This window comes from Phyllopteryx taeniolatus, chromosome 11, assembly GCF_024500385.1.
Source record: "Phyllopteryx taeniolatus isolate TA_2022b chromosome 11, UOR_Ptae_1.2, whole genome shotgun sequence".
In the NCBI taxonomy this organism is placed as follows: Eukaryota; Metazoa; Chordata; class Actinopteri; order Syngnathiformes; family Syngnathidae; genus Phyllopteryx; species Phyllopteryx taeniolatus.
The window spans coordinates 18453488-18470901 of NC_084512.1; the positions used below are offsets into that span (position 1 = coordinate 18453488).

Below are 17414 nucleotides of genomic sequence, written 5' to 3' on the forward strand. Positions count from 1 at the left end.
TCTTCAATGTAATCTGTGCGATGTGAACATCACGGGGCGTCAAGTATTGTCCGCACGAGCCATGCTATAATGGAATGTGTAGTGCCACGTGACTGCGAAAACTTGTGCATGCAATGAAACACAATGCAACACAACAGTGCAGAAAAATGCCAACAAGGCTTTGGACACACGTCATATTGGCTTGAGGGAACGCTTGAGTGCACAGCCACACGCAACTTGACATGGATGAATGTGTAAGTGCTTCCTCTTTTTCCGTCCATCACACACACACACACACACACAAGCTAGATTGCAATCCATGATTGCTCATAGACCATGATAAGAAAATGTAGTAGATGCGTAATCTGATATGCATGACTTGAGGTTTCAACGCGCCTTTCTTTTTCCTCTTGGAAATCGCAGGTTGCATCCATAATTTACGGTGGCCTCCGTCTGTTTTTCTCCCTTTTTCCACTCTGCCTCTCCCTCCTCTCCTCATCCTCACCCCGCATCTCACTCCTGGCAATCTGGCTTTTGCAGCTTAGCTCATTAGCATATTGCACAATGTGCAGATGCCACCAAAATGTATTCACCTTGCAGCGTTTTTGATGTTGTTGTGCACAAACACAAATTACTCTGTCAACATTTTTCCACAGCGGCCCAAAATAAGGGAGTGGGACAAAAAGTCTCAATTTTGGTCTTGGGTGTGTACTTTTATGTCGTTTTGCACTACACAGTACCGGTTTGGGTAAGTCTGTTTTCCACTTTTGTGGGAAACTGCAAAAACCACACTGCATCGAACGCATCAGGTGGAACGCTAATCAACAACAAGGGAAGGTCATCTATATTTACTTATCAGCAAGGAGCAACGAAGCGCACAATGCAATAAAGCGGAGACTGTGGAGTATAATAATATTCACAGACTGAAGCAAGACGAACTAACATTATTAGCATGTGAGTTTATTTTTGTCCTTTCTAGCAGTATATGACATTTATCGTATAGGCTATGATCCATGAGGCAAGCAGACATTTTATGCCAGAGGAGAATCAGGACGGCTGCAGCAAAGTAGAGACTGTGGAGTATACTGGAATACTGCATCTTCCAGGATGAAGGTACAGCAGGATGACAAGCGTGTGCTTGCGTTGTCATTCCTTGCAGTATACAGGTAGGGTATGTTACCCATATGTTCTGCGCAGTAAGGAGACTCATTTTATGTGAGTGGTGAAAGGGGCGGGGCAAAAAAAGTGGAGACTGTGGAGTATAAGACTGCAGCTTCCACAGCAATGAGTTAAAGCAACATTAAGTTGGTTGGTTGTTTTTGTCATTTGTAGTAGTTTATGTCATGTGCGTAGGTATGTGCGTTATTGCTGTCATTTCTAGAAAAATACTGTATGCATGTATGTTCCGTGAGGTAAAGAGACACATTTTATATGAGAAAAGACTGAGGGCAGCAAGAAAATTGGAGACTCTGGAGAAAAATACTGCTCCACACTGACCAAACGCACAGCAACACGTGTATTCATTTCTAGCAGTATACAGTATGTCATTTGTATGTTCCGTGCAGTAAGGAGACTAAAAAGAGACTGTGGAGTATAATACTGCAGCTTCCACAGATAAGGCTAAGCTATAGTATACTGTATATCATGTACATGTTCTATGTGTTAAGGAGACAAATCTAATGTGACAGGAGACCGAGGGCTGCTGCAGCAAAGTGGATACTGTGGGAAATTATACTGCAGTTTACTGAGCTAAGGCAAAGCAACAGGCTAAGGTAACATCAAAGTGTGTTAAAAAAACAAAAAACAAACAAAAAAAATCTACCATGGTATTTTGAAATCAATTTCTTTCCATTCAATAAGCACTTTTCGCACTCTTTACAAGCAAGCAGACACTACTACTGTCTGAGTTCTTCAATCCAAGGACAACATACATGAGTGCGCAGGTCTTTTTCTCGCTGGCAAAACTCCAGCTCTCCATTTCCCGGCGCCCAAACATACTGTAGGTGTGAAATCAAGATGCTTACCAGTGGAGGAGGGCGTTCCTGTGTTTCACTTTGACAAAATCTGTGCCTTAATCCTCATCGATCACAGGCCCACTTCTGAAACTAGACAAAGTGAAAAGAGAGACGGCGCATCAAGGCGTGAGACAAAACACAATGTGCTTTTCAGTGATAGGCAAACAAGACTGGAGGTGGCGTCGTTTATCGAGATGTAATAAAGCGCCCCTGTCGCGCCTCTGACAGATTGGAGGCGCGTAACAAGGCCTGACAACGTGCACATCTAATCCCTGACAAATATCACACTTAAAACACTTGAAACGACAAACGCAGTTTTTGGGGTTTTTTTTTTTTTTTCTGGTGCCGTCGAATTGCCAAAGCAGCTGTCAGTTAAGTCTGCAGGCTTTCATCATTTCTACTCGATGAATGGAACAACTTCTTCTGTCTTTATTGTTAATATCTCGTCAGTCTGTACAGTCCGCGAGGACGACTTAAATACTGTATCTTCACAGGCTACAGTTTGCCCCACATTTAATTACACTTAAGAGCTAAATACGCCTCCGTGCTTTATTCACCCCCCTCAACTAATGCTTGAGTCCAATTTAATTAGTCATATGCCTTTTAATTAAGTAAATATGATCTGATACTGTAATTTCACACTCGTGTATGGGATATAGACAGGGCACTTAAGCACAGAGAGACAGTCAAGCGCTCATTAGGAACCCTTTTTGTGCAATTGTGTTGGCATTTAGGTGTGTTCCCCGTGTTTACACACTTACTGTTTGCCACTGAACCATCACTAAGACTATGCTCCTGTTTGTGCTTGGCCCATTATTGTTACTGCAAGATAAAGCAGCTAATTACGGACAATAATACAGTAAGCAGTGACAATTACTTTTGGGAAATTATCACTCGTTCTGTAGGAATGTGCAGGCACGGTTGTACAAAGACCCATGATTCACTCTCAACTAGTCTTCTGTCTAAAGAAGACGACTGTAAGTGTACAGTGAATATAAAAAGCCTAAACATCCTGTTCAAATGCCAAGTTTTTGTGTTCTAACAAAACATGAGAGCAGGATAAATTGTTTCAAAACGTTTTCATCTTTTGCTTTCAATGGACCAAAACACATTTTCCCACATGCCTTTTATATATATATATATATATATATATATTTTTTTTTTTTATAAGATAAGTCTCTCATCTTGCCACCTTACCCTATGACCCAGAAATATGAAGAATGTTGAATGTTGTTTTGGTGTTTGTTTGTTTTTTGCTGTTATTTTTGGTCACTCCCCCAACTCTGCAAATGGCCGTTGTTCTTAGAAATGGGCACAAGCTGACTTTTCCTCCAGTCCTCAGGCATCCTCTCACCCTCTGGAATTCTGTTGAACATCCATCCATCCATTATCTACACCGCTTAGCCTCACTAGGGTCGCGGGTATGCTGGAGCCTATCCCAGCTAGTACCCGGAGAAACCCCACGAAAGTACGGGGAGAACATGCAAACTCAACACAGGCGGGGCCGGGATTTGAACCCCGGGCCTCAGAACTGTGAGGCAGATGTGCTAACTAGTCGTGCACTGTTCCGCCTTCGGTTGAACAATCTGGTCAAAAACTCCACAGCCACCTCTCCTCCACAGGTATGTAAACAGGGGTGTGTAGACTTTTTATATCTACTGTAGGTGGCAAATGTATTAATTTACCACTCACTGGACATGATCAACATCCATTTTAGACGAGGTGGTTTTTCTGACACATTAAGATTTCTGATTATTTTCAACGGATGTAACAAATGAGGGCCGCACAGTGGACTAGTGATTAGCATGTCGTCATCACAGTTTTGACGTTCTGGGTTCGAATCTCAGTCAGGGCCTTCCTTTGTGGAGTTTGCATGTTCTCTCCATTCATTGAGTGTTGTGCTGAACCTCAAAATGTCGTAAACCGAGGAAACCTACATTGTTGCATGAACTTTTTCATAACAGCAAACCAAGAACAAATTCTAAAGGTAAACAGCTATATATTAAAATGTGTCACATTTGTGCAACTAGGCCTGCCTTTGTACAGAGCAAAATTTCAAGTGATATATAGAGTATATATAAACATTACATATGGAAGTTCAAAAAAGTATTAGACCCCCTGTCATAAAAACATGAAAAGAGCTTCCAGCATCATTAAGTAGTTTCACGTGGCACTTGACATTTTACAATTTTGAAGAGGAATGGGGAATTTCAAACAGAATTAATTTACAGCATAACCAAATCTGAAGTAGAAATGAATCAAGCATAACATTCAAACAAAGTAAGCAACCAAAAAGTTTTTGTAAAACTTTTGAAAATTTATGAACAATAATTAGATTTTAGTATCAAAAATATCATCAGACTTTCTCTGTACTGGTGTGTTAATCATTACAGAAGAATTCAAAAATATTTTGGTCATTAAAAATACTGTTAATTTAGAGCAACTGTGGCATAAACCTTACATTTGTTCAGCATTGCATCAAGATAGACCTTTCTAACCTTGAAAACGTAACATTAAAATTTAAGTATTCCAGCTGGAAAGCAATTTTTCCAAGCACGGACGGTTGGAAATCTTGTAAAAATTAATTATGAATCAATTATTTACCAAGGAAAGCAACCTCCAATGCCTCTCATCAAGTGAACACACTTTGCAATAATTACAATGCAAACAACACTAGATGCTTACACACACAGGCCCGCACGCACGCACACTCTCTCTCTCTCTCTCTCACACACACACACACAAAATCCGCTGCTGGCATTTCCTTAGCAGTCACACCTGCTCATTTTTTGCCACTGCTGCTGTGTATATACATCCATCCATTTTCTCTAAGTCTAGGGCTCTATCCCAGCTGACTTTGGGTCATCAGGCAGGGTACTGTACACCCTGGACTGCTCGCCAGTGCAGGTATAGACAAATAACCAGAAAGAAAACACACATTTTTTTTAGGGGGGGGGCGTCAATTACTTACATTTTTCTGCTATTCGCATCCGAGGTCGGCCCCAATCCCTACGTGAATAGCGTGGGTTTACTTTAATGTAAATGAGGTAAAAAAAACAGGTGGCTGTTTACTGATCCCCGCTAATGAAACATGAGGCTGGCGTGGCGCGCTGTGCGTACTCTGACGGCGAAGAAACCATGGATGCCGAGAGCTTTTGGCACCTTGGCAGAGCCTCTGCAGATACCATCAGAGAGGCAACAAATGAGAGGCATTGATTGGCTTAGTTGTTTATTTACAACCCAGGAAGAAAAAGAAGAAACTAATTCCCTGTCGCATTTTTGTTTCAGCATCACGCGACACAACGGGATGCATGAGAAGTGAGGTGAGCGGGCCACACATACAAACACACGCGTGTTACGTGGGGATTCATCTCCACTGGGCCTCATCACAGATGCCATTAAACGTAGCAGAAGACGAGAATCGTGCAGGAAAATGAGAGGCTGCCGTCTAAATAATTTATTCCAAGACTCATCTTGTCTCACACCACGGGGGGGATTTCTAATTTCAATTTGCACCCCGTTTTCTTTCCTCGCTGTATTCAAACGGCGGGAGAGGATTTGTTGTGATTGGCACGCGGAAGGTCAGCGCTAGCAAGCTTGCGTCGACGTCGTCCTCGGCGGGCTGGTGCGCGGGTCTATTACCACGCTAGGATGGCGTTGCATGCGTGTGTGTGTATGTGCGTTTGGCGGGTAGTCTTTGTTTAGTCGAGTGTGTGCTGGCTGACGCTGGAGAATAGGCCTACGGAGCGTAGAGACAGCGGTGTGTGTCGGAGCCTATTAGGCGTCTTTCCAAGGACACGGGAGGTTCCAGACATTACAGAAGATGCACAGAAAGAAAGAAACAAAACAAAACACGATTGCTAATCATAGTGGGAAGATGTTAGGAGTGCAGAGGGGTGAGGAAGAATACAAAATGAGAGGAGAGAGGGGATGAGGATGGAGTCGGGATGGAGTCATGGCTGTCATGCGTGTCCTCACGGTGTGTGTCACAGAGGGACCGAGAAGAGGACAGGACAGTGAGGTACTGGGTCATTTGTCACATTGTAAGACTCCATTAAGGCAAAATAAATAAATAAAATAACCTTTTTTAGAAAAAGAAAATTAAAAAAAGTCTGGACAGTGACATGGGTGGGCGCCATAATGCCATCCAGTTTGAACAGCCAGACATACAAACCATTTATATATAAAAAAAAAAAAAAAAAAAGAAAAGAAAGAAAATTGCCCAAAACTGACCAAGGCGAGTGCGAGTCAACGCCAGGATTTAGAGCCCAGGTTGATAACATGGCGTCCATAAACCACGTAATGTGGGTTTAACCAATAACAGAGTAGAGCAGTGAGTTTGAAGAGTGTCCGATTTTGTTTTCTATGGCTTTTTGCTGTTTTATTATCACTCATTGATATGATATTGGAGGTCTGCTTGGGTGGAACTCCCATGTCTTCCCCGTTGTTACTTCTTTCGACAGCAAATCAGTTGAAACTGAATCAGCATTACCGCTGCGAGTTGCACCAAAGTAGTGCACTCTATGTTACCTCGATTGCGTCAAGACACAATTAATTGACAATCAATTCCACGCAGAATTATTAACTTGAATTAAAGGATTCGGGAAATACAGTATTACAGTGGATGTGTGCAGGGCCAAAGCACTACAGACATAACCAGCACGAATGTTTGTCTAAAAGATCTCAAACACTGTGCAAACTCTGGAGGGGGCGAGCGCGCTCACCCAAACAAAGTTAAAGTTCGAAGCAAAGCAGCAGCAACTGCCCGGTGGTGACGGCTGTTTGATTCACGTCTGGCAAGAATGAACGACCTCCATAGAAAGTTCAACAAGTTCTGGTGAAATGACAGGCAAACAGAAAGACAGGCACTGGGCCGAGCACAGACGTTCTGGCCCGACTGCTGTACTCATGCCAGTTCAAACCAAGAATGAAGAAAAACAGATCTTGTGGTGTGAAGAGAGAGAGTGGGACAGGCTACTTTTGCTTCCATTCCACCTCCAAAGACAAATACTGTATGACCTACAAAATTCTAAAAATAAAGAATTAAAGGAAATGTTCAAAAAAAAAGAGCAAAAAGTAAACATTACTTTTAAGATAATTTTGTGTTAATTGTTATTCAATTAAATGAGTAGCCCCAGGGCCTGATCTAAAAATAGCTCACCAGTGATGGGACATTGAGCTTTCCGAGGAATGTTGTAGAAGTGATCGTTTGAAAACAAACAGTTGCTGAGATTTATAGAAAGAAATTATCGATTTTATTTTGTTTCCTACCTTGTTAATTCGTAGTGAGCGTTTTACTACGCTCTGCCCATTGCTTGGCAAAATGCTTCATTTCTGTGCCGTCATTTCGCAGCAGTTGATCAGAAAGCTCCTCATTTTCCGTGCACCACCAACTGGGCCTGCGCGTGAAATGAATTAGGCATTCACTGAATATAAAAAAATTAACTATTGAAGAATAGAGCAAGATGTTAGAGGAACGAGAGGCTTCATCAGCATTTTGTCATCTCCTCTAGTATTGGCTTGGGTGAAACTATGTTTTTGTTTGTGGATTCCAGCTTTAATTTAATTTATCATTACAGTAAGTATTTGCATGAAAACACTTCTAGGCCACAAAAACAAAACAATCCAATGAAAAACAGAACCTACAACACGAAACAGTAATTGAGTGTGCTGTTGTAAACCGAGGACCCCTGTACTTGTGTCGCATCTTTTATATTGCATTGCCTTGGATCCTGATTGATTACACAGGTGACAAAGCCTTGGTGGAGTTCCGCGCTCTCGTTAGCCTCCTAAATGTCCTCGGTGACGAGCGTGGCGCCGGCAGCCCTTTGCACCCGAGCGCACCGAAGGGAAACTCGGCACCAGCATGACTCAGCATGGAGGAATGCACCAATGGTTATGTCTCCCTCTCTCCCTCCCTCCTGCAGTGGGCAGGTCTATTCGCACTCAGTAATTATCAAGGTTATTTTCTCCAGAAGGCCAAATCCCTGTTTATGGGCAGGAGCGTGTGTCACTGGGCCTTGGCTGTAGACAGGCCTCGGTGGCTCTAACGGTTGCCAAATTGTGCCGTTGTCCCGCTTTAAAAACACTTTTTGTCGCTGCGCCGAGGCCTCACGCAACATTGTTCTTTGCAAAACCGACGAAACGTTCAGGCTGGCACTTGGTGAGGAGAAAAGTTAAAATGTGCCCTTAAATAAACATAACATGGATTCGATTGCGACGTACCATTTATTTATCACAGACGTGAGGATAAAGAGTTCAACTTTTACGGCTGTAGTTCGACAGTGTTGTAAAAACGTTAAATAGTTTTGTACTGTTATTGGTTCAATTCAATCCCTTTACCAGAGCTAGACCCTCTGGAGAATTGCAACCTGGGCTTGCTGAGCACATTTCCTTCTGGCAAGCACCACACAAGGAAGTGCAACTATGAAGGGTCAGTGGTTAACAAGGCGTGTTTAAAAAAAATTAAATAAAATAAAATATATACATATATATATATATATATATATATATGTGTGTGTGTGTGTGTAAGAGGATGAAGAAAAAGGTAAGCAACAAGCTAAGTACTACAGCCATTAATTAGAGGCAAACAGAAGGCAACTTTGTCTTGTGAATGGCATACAGAGGAGGCTTGTCCTCGTGTTACAGAGCAAACAAAAGCCCGGAGCGAACTTGACTTGAGCTCTAAAGTAAATTTGCATGTAACAAACTGTTGGCCGGGGTCAGCGGTGCAAACATTACACACACGCATCAAAAAAATAAATAAATGAAATAATAGGGGGAAAAAAAAAAAAAAAAAACCTTCCTTCCTTCACAAAGGCTGCTTCCTCTACGTTTCATCGCACGGGCCGGGCTTTGTTAGTGTGCGGAAATGCCTCCAGAGGGAATGAAAATACTGGCAAGTCCCTGCAGCTCATTCTGAAGAGAGAGGGAGAGGGGGAGAGAGAAAGAGAGAGAGAGAGAGGGAAAGAGAGAGTGAGAGAGAGAGAGAGAGAGAGAGAGAGAGAGAGAGAGAGAGAGAGAGAGAGAGAGCGAGAGAGACAGGTCCTGCAGCTGCAAGATCACACACACACACACACACGCACGCACACACACAGATCCGTATGCCAAGTGGCCGTGTAGGCGGAGTGCTCAGGTTACGTACAGAGATAACCGTGTTAACCCAAAGAACATAAACACGGGTGTGTGGTTACAAGGCTGTCAGGGGAAACCAACGCTGGCAGCTCACAATCTAAAGTTGGACTAATGTTGCCATGGTTGCCGCTAAATTACAGTGTTACAGTGCACGCCACTACAGTTACAAACTTTCAGGTCTCTGGGAAACACACTCCAGGTCACCATGAGTGTGAGTGTGTGTGTGTGTGTGTGTGTGTGTGTGTGTGTGTGTTTACCTTCCATGTCATGGAAGGTAAAGTGAATTTGCGCATTAAATGATTCATTGTGGGTTGGACGCATACCAGGCAATTATTTGCAAAAGTATTTTGCAAGACATCTTATTTCTTGATTGTTGAGGTCCCTTGCATGAATGGGCATGATTTATCGACTAAGAACGATGTCAATTGTCTAGTTTGCTGCCTAAACGGGTGGCAGTAGAAATTAGAATATCCACCAAGCCCATGTCTACAAGCTGGGTATGTTCAGCATTGGCTAGTTTGCTGCCTAAATGAGTTGCTTTACACATGGGAATATCTACAACTTGGGTATCTTTGGGTTGGCATTGGTTAGTTTGCACCCTCAACGGTTTTCTGCAGAAATTGTAATATCCACCAACCCCCTATCTTCACGTTCAGTATCCTTGGCATTGGTTAGTTTGCTGCCTAAATGGGTCGCAAATATCAGACTGTCCACCCATCGAATATCCACAACCTGGGTATCTTTGGCCTTGTTAGTTAGCTGCCAAAATCAGAATATCCACCGACCACATAATGTATGTACACCTTGGGTTATTGTTGGAATTGGCTAGTTTGCTGCCTAAATGAGTTGGTGTAGAATTCAGACAACATATTTCAAACTTAGGTATCTTTGTCATTAACTAGTTTGCTGCCAAAATAGATTGTTGTCAATATCGTAATATCCTGAAACCACGTATCTTCAACCTTTGTATCCTTGGAATTGGCTAATTTGCTGCCTAAACGGGTTGCAGCACAGCAACACAGAAGAGTGAGTGTCAGGTGTTAAACTTTACACCCTTGTACCATCGTTCCGGCAATACAGTGCTGATACTTGCTACATCGGCGGAAATCCGCCGGGTCGATATCATCCCCTCCATTCCGTGTCGGTACCGTTTGTACAGAACAGCGACAGAGCGGAACTACGTGGCATATGCCGGGATATGCCTTTTAAACCAAGTGCAAAAGGGGCTTCTGACTGATTTTGATTTTCAATGAAGGATAATTCTTCAAGAGCCAATGTCTTCAGCTCTTTGGATTCCAGGATCTGCTCCTCACGCATGCTCTTACTCTTTTTAAACATTCCATTACCTCACACTGTGACCATCTCACTTGGCCACAAGCACATGTTTGTGATTTAGGCGACGGCACTCCAGAAACAGATGATTGCAATCAAATAGTCAATGGCAGGCAGACACTTAAAGCAAAAATGTATTAATGCGAATGCAAAAGAGACACTAACATTTGGACAGATTGTTCCAAGTACAGCTGTGCTAATCTTTGACTCATTTTATGACTCATAATAAATGAACTACCCAGCTAATTGGAACATTGCAAGATGATAAAGTAATTTAAATATTAAACCCAGCATGTCAGCTTTCTGATCGGCTGGCAACCAGTTCAGGGTGTACCCCGGCTCCTGCTCGATGATAGCTGGGATAGGCTCCAGCACGCCTGCGACCCGAGTGAGGAGAAGCGGCTCAGAAAATGGATGGATGGATGGATGGATTTCATGTCATTTGTACCTCCTCCTACATACAACCGACAGACTCATCCGCCTACCACTGAATCGTTTAATATTACTCCAAATTCTGCCTTATATTAGACTTATATATTACTGGCTTAAAGTCTGTCTTGTAATCCATATAAGAAGAACCATAGTAAAAACTGGTAATGGTTTAGTAGGTAAAAATAATTACCACATACAGTGGTTGGGGGCGTTCATTTACTCAACTCCACATGGGTGGAGGAGTCTACAGTATCTTTATTTGTACAAAGCATTGTTGGAATAATATTCAACAATATATAGCATATATGGTATATTACAATGTGTGAACGTGAAAAAAGATTTGAATCTCAAATAATCTTTTTCCTATTAAAATGACTGGAAATGCCATTTATACGGTCCAACCTCCTAACAAAATAAAAAATATTTTGTCATGTGTTGTCAAACAGCTAGACTATACTCGAGGCTCAGCTCCTCTCTCGTCTTCTCAGCATGGCAGGATTATTATTCGTTCTTCACAGAGGATAAAGAATATATGCCTGTGAGTAGTAGTAGTTATACTATCTGTCTACGTGTTGCTCCACATGTACACATACCGTTTGTGTTCAGATATCCTTTACTTAAAGGGTAACAACACCACCACAAAGATGCTGATTGTTAGCCCGTGTGAGGACTGGGGTTCAAATCCCGGCCTCGCCTGTGTGGAGTTTGCATGTTCTCCCCGTGCCTGCGTGGGTTTTCTCCAGGTACTCCCACATCCCAAAACCATGCAGGGTGGGTTAATTGAGGACTCTAATTTGCAGATAGGTGTGAATGGTTGTTTGTTTATGTGTGCTCTGTGATTGGCTGGCAACCAGTTCAGGGTGTACCCGCCTCTCGCCCAAAGTTAGCTGGGATAGGCGCCAGCACGCCTAGTGAGGATAAGCGGAACGGAAGATGAATGAATGAATGAATTAAATAATAATAAATAATAAATTTAACTATAAATGGAATTCATTTACAACACGCAGTAAGTCTCCACTACTGTTCACCTGTTTTGGTGCTGCTGATTTTGTTAGCAATGGAGCTCAAACTGGCTCAGAAGTCAAGTATTTATTGTCTGTGAGTAAACAATAGCTTCAATGAAGTAAGACAGCTACTACCTATATTTTTTCTTTTCTTAATGGGATAATTGAGGGAGGCATTTATTTGTCTTAAGTGGATGACACCCTGGCCACTAATTGGAGAGGGGCGGCCACTATTTAAGGAAGTATGGAAAATGAAAAGACATTTGATTTATTAGGAGTCATTCAGTGCAGTGGACACTAAACAAATATGACAACAGTAAGAGTTTGACAAAGACGCTATTGAAGGTTATATCATGTTTTATATCAAATAAGCTCTTTCAACATTGTAAAGGCGACCAAACAGTATCTGACTACAGTGGATTGGGATGATGAAACCAACAGTGCAGAGCTGCGTTCAAGACAGCTGCTTGAGTTTTTCTCCGTCACTGTCACTGTCACTCACGCACACGCACACACGCGGTCATACACAAACACACGCGCAAACACACACTGCCGCTCTTCGTTTTAGCCAGTGACAGCAGGCACCCAGCGATGACATGAGGAGTGTCTCTGGCAGGCGGCACTAAACAGAAATATCTGCTCTGACAGTCGGTCGTCCACATCCACCACGTGCACGCAGCTGTCACTGAACTTGCCACTCTCATTCCAAAGCTTCCCTTTTATGCGCTACGCACTATGGATGAAGGTGGTTTTGGGCCTGTAGCTTTCGCCGCTGAGTAAAAATTCTTCCTCGTGTCTATATATTTTCGAGACAACTTTGAGGGAATAGTTTGGGAAAGGCCCATTTTTGTTCTGTAAAGGCATGCCTGGATAAGTTTAATGGGGAAGAACTTGACCTTAACCCCATCAAACACCAAAAAATCTAGTTGAGAGTATTTCCAGTAGTACAAATTGAAACTACCAAAACTAAAATATTAGCAATAAGTACAAAGTTATAGATACAAAACTAGACTTTTTTTTTTATTTCAAATTTCACTTCCCGTAGGTGTATATGAATACTTTTAATTCAAGGAGCGATATGGACACCAATTTTATTAGAGCGGAGACAGAAAGAAAGCAGACCGCGGCAGCAAAGAGGAGACTGCGGAACGTAATACAGAAGCATCCACAGCTAAGACAAAGCAATGGGACCAACTAACATTAGCATGCACGTTGGCTGTTTTCATTTCTGTCTGAATCTGACATGCGTTCAGGAAAAACACTTTATGCGAAAGGAGACTTAGGGCAGCAAGAAAATGGACCACTGCAGCAAAGTAGAGACTGTGGAGTATTTTGATTTCAAAATCCACAACTGAGGTTAGCCAGTGGGTTAGCTATGTGTGTTTAGTCTTGCCATTTCAAGCTATATATGCCGTATCCCATGTGTTCAGGAGAAAAACTTCATTCAATAGGACACTGAGGGTAGTAATAAAATGAAAAGCTGCAGCAAAGTGGAGCCTCTGAAGTATAATACTGCAGTTAAGGCACAGCAACAGGGGAAGCTCACGTATCACTTGGAACCATGCCTGACCAGGTACTAGAAATAGTACCTTTTGAAACAGCAAAATATTAGCGAGTAGAGCTGAGTCAAGCACAGTCGGTACCGTGCAGCGGATTACATACAGTGGAGCCAAATCTACATTCAAGCTATTGTGCTTGTCTGTGTTTGGCTGCTGGCCAGTGAGTAGTGTGTATGTCGAAGTATGAATCACGACAAATTGGGATGGAGGCCAACTGTTGAGCATGCAGCCATCCCCCCACTTGACCAGTGCTGGCCTTACGCAGGCTTAGCTCCTTGCTGCTTTCATTTGTCCGCTCTTTTGTTGCCACTTTCTTTCTTCTCACGCGAGAATCTGCTCTCTTGCTCACTCTCTCTTTCCCGGGCTCGGGCTCTGTCTGCTTAGCGCTCTCTCGGTCTCGGCAGCCACAGCCGTTCTCAATTAGGAGGGTCAGGGAGAATAACTGGGGCTCCAGTATCTGAAGCTTGGAAGATCAGCGGCGGAAAGGAAACCGCTGCTACGCGGTGCTTAGCCGCAGAGTAGTGTGTGTGTGTGTGTGTGTGTGTGTGTGTGTGTGCGACCGTGTGTTTGCTGTGGAGAGCCAGTGTGCACTGCATAAATCTGCTCTGCGTCAACAGGTTGTCAGTGAACTCTGACCTCTATATTTAAAGAGACTTGAAAATGGCAAAACTGCTAACTTTGTGACTGGCGCGATTCACCACCAGTATGCAAGATCTTATTACATCTCTATTTAAAAGAGGGCTAGCTTTAAAATATATATATCTGAAATATATATAAATTATATAGAGATGATTCGCGCACACTCCTACACAGCCTGAGCTGCTTTAATTGCTTTGTTTGAACGGTCCCCTCCGATTGGGGAGAGGAACAGCAGGCAGCACTTTACAAGACACATTTGCAGGTGTCACCTTTCAGAATGAGAAACCAGAGCTGTGTGAAAACTTAAACACACACACACACACACATAGGCGCACATACACAACAGGTTTAGACACACACTATTTACTTCTCAATGATCTACCACATCTGAAAACACAACCGTGAATGATATGGAATAAATCATTTTACATATCTTTCTACTGACACGTGAAAAATATGGTCACCGGACACTTCTTTAGGTACACCAGCACAATGACATCCAATAGAATTAGATTAAGACTTAAATTACCTTATTTAACTGCACCGGAGGGGCAAAGTAAACGGTTACCTTAAATTACAACTGACCCGACGTATGAGTTTTTTGAGATATGAACCGTCACTCGCCCAAAAGCAAACATTTGAGTTACGAGGGTTCATACGTGGCAGTGAACAGTCAAAGAGACCACGTGCGTGTGTCAAGCTTTTAATTGCCGTTCCCAGTAGAAGTTTAAACATTAAACAAAGAAATGTACACATTGTGTATTTAACAACCTAACTTACAAAAGTCCGCTAGCTTAATGCTAACACGCAATGCAAAACGCCATGGACAGGATAAGAAAACTAGCATCGCTGTGGTGTTAGACCCCTTTACGCAACGGTGATTTTGAACACAAACAGTGCAACAAAACACATTGATAGACAATATAACAATACTCACAGGCATATATTCTTTATAATCCGTAAAAAAAACGACATAAATGTATATTACTGATTCAGTCAGTTGGAAAACACTTATTCGTGTGCATTTTTTCCCCCTCACTTCTTCGTGTATTATGCATGTCTGACCAATGGTTCGGTCCAGTTCAATGCAGCACAAATTTTTTTTATGTTTCAATTGAAAAGGGGTCCCGAAAGTTAATCAATCACATTAGTACGGTATGTTTTGCTTCTGTAGTTGTTCTAAAATTGTAATGGGAAATAAGCAAAACTGGACAATACTGGACATTTGTGTCATAATGATAATGTCAACTGTACCACAGCGCATCATGTACAGTAGTTAAGGACGGTATAACCATCATGCGGTGGAAACACAGTACTAAATATGTATTGCCCCATTGGAACTGTACCAAGGCAAACCGAACTGAAACGTAGCTTTGGGGCGATGCTGTGACTTATTTTCAAATTTGATCTTGTTGCAGGAATATTGGAGAAAACAAAAGCATTTACGCTCAGGCAAGTATGTACAACCTGACAGAGACATACATATTAGTCTCGAGTTTTTTTGGGTGGGTGGAACAGATTAATGCCATTTCAGTTCATGTCAACTGGGAAAATGTATTTGACATACGAGTAAATGAAGTTATCAGCTCGGTCACGGAACCAATTCAATTTGTAAGTCAAGGTACCACTGCAATTTAAAGATTTATTTTGTAGAGCATGACAGTGAGGTAAAAGAGTGAACAGAGAGCTCTGTGAAATGCCTTCGCTTATTCCTCCACTCAGACGACACAAGCATCACTCGCCACACACTTGTCAGAAAATAAGCTCATCGAAAACAATTTGCAGCTCTCGGGAATGGCGTCTCAGCGAGGATCACATCTGTTTGTGGAGTAGCGCGGAGGGTCCTGAATAGCGAGCACTCCTAATTCACTGCGAGAAAGAGCAATCAAGCTCAGCTTCCGTCAGTCCATTGTGACGATGGCGCTGGCTGCGCACGTGCTGGATAATCTATGCAAATAGGCCACAGATGGACAAGGATGCATTTAATAGAACAACATATGGGCTGCACTTTTAGAAACAATAATTCCTACGTCTCTCCGCATACACTCGTGTCTGTCGGAGTGATGCGCGACTGCGCTTGTGGAATTATTCAAACGAAGGCATCATGTTTCTTTTGTTTATCGCCTTGAATGGCGCATCGGAAACTGAGCATTCATGAACGCCGTTTCTCGCCTGAGCGCTACAACTACCACCTCTCCCCCACCCCCAACTCTCTCACTACCACTCTGTGAATCCCCAGCCGCGGCATTGGAGGAACGTCCCGGGCATTATGAGAAGCCATTAATGAGTGTGTGGCGTGGCGTGTTGTGATGCACGGCTGCGTATTAGAGCCATTCATCAGGGCCGCCAGACACTTGACAGGCGGGCGGCCAACAGGTTGTGTAATCGTATAACACAACCGTGTCAGGCCTGCCACCACTCTGTGTCCCATTCAGGCCTCTAATGTTGTTTTCCTGCGAGTAATTGATGATGCCAGGCAGAGTGCCAGTGATGGATGACATCACAGAGCTGCCGCAGCGCAACGATGCCGATGTGAGATTCTGATTACAGTGGAAGCCCTTAGGTTGAAACCAATCCCGTTGACTGCAAATTTCTTTAAATTTGCAATCAATTTTTCCCATAGGAAATAATAGAAATGGAAATAATCTGCTCAAGGGTCAAACTGTCACCATCATAATATTTGGATTAACTGTATTGGTAATGTTTACGACTTTAAGACTCCAAAGCATAATGTGAATCTCATTTTTTCCCTATGACTACATACTGAGTTTTGGCATTAGCCTTAGCTTCTGATAAGCGGCACATACTTGATAGCTTGGTGAAATTAATGACGCGGTGATGGGGTATTTGGTGATGTGTCCATGTGCCAAATACACATAGTGCAGTGTATAAAATGCTGAAAGAATTGAAATACTTTAGTCTTCATGGGCGCTCACTGGCTGGCGAGATGCAGCCTGCTGCTGCACGTACACTTGCTGGCGAGATGCCCAGAAAAAGTAGCGTGTGCAGCGCTAAATTTCTTATCTATTTGATTTCAATCCATCTGAATACTACATGCATACATTACAATGACGTAAATGATATCCCTCATTAAGTTTAAAATAAAATGTTATCCGGGGATATTTTTGTGGCTTTTTGGGGATCACTGATGTTTCTTTCCAACTTCCTCCTCTTGTACCTGCTTGTGCCCCCTTTACTTTGGGTGCCTTGTGTAAGGACCTCATCATAAATAAATTAAATTGGCATCCAAAAGCATACTGAGATATAGCCACAATAACACCCTCTTGACTTGAAGGCGACACAAAAAAGTGCGAGCGCAC

The 17414-nt window shown here is 42.7% G+C and overlaps 1 protein-coding gene across 2 annotated transcripts in view; it reads right to left on the minus strand.

The window, feature by feature from the left end:
• zmiz1a (zinc finger, MIZ-type containing 1a) overlaps positions 1-17414 on the minus strand; it is a 176944-nt gene that overhangs the window by 85857 nt on the left and 73673 nt on the right. Inside the window, exon 2 of one of the 2 annotated variants that reach the window (XM_061789376.1) lies at positions 2004-2084. The exons of the other annotated variant lie outside the window; for it this stretch is intronic. The gene's annotated coding sequence lies outside the window, so the exon portion shown is untranslated. The remainder of the gene's footprint in view (positions 1-2003; positions 2085-17414) is intronic. 2 annotated transcript variants of the gene reach the window in all.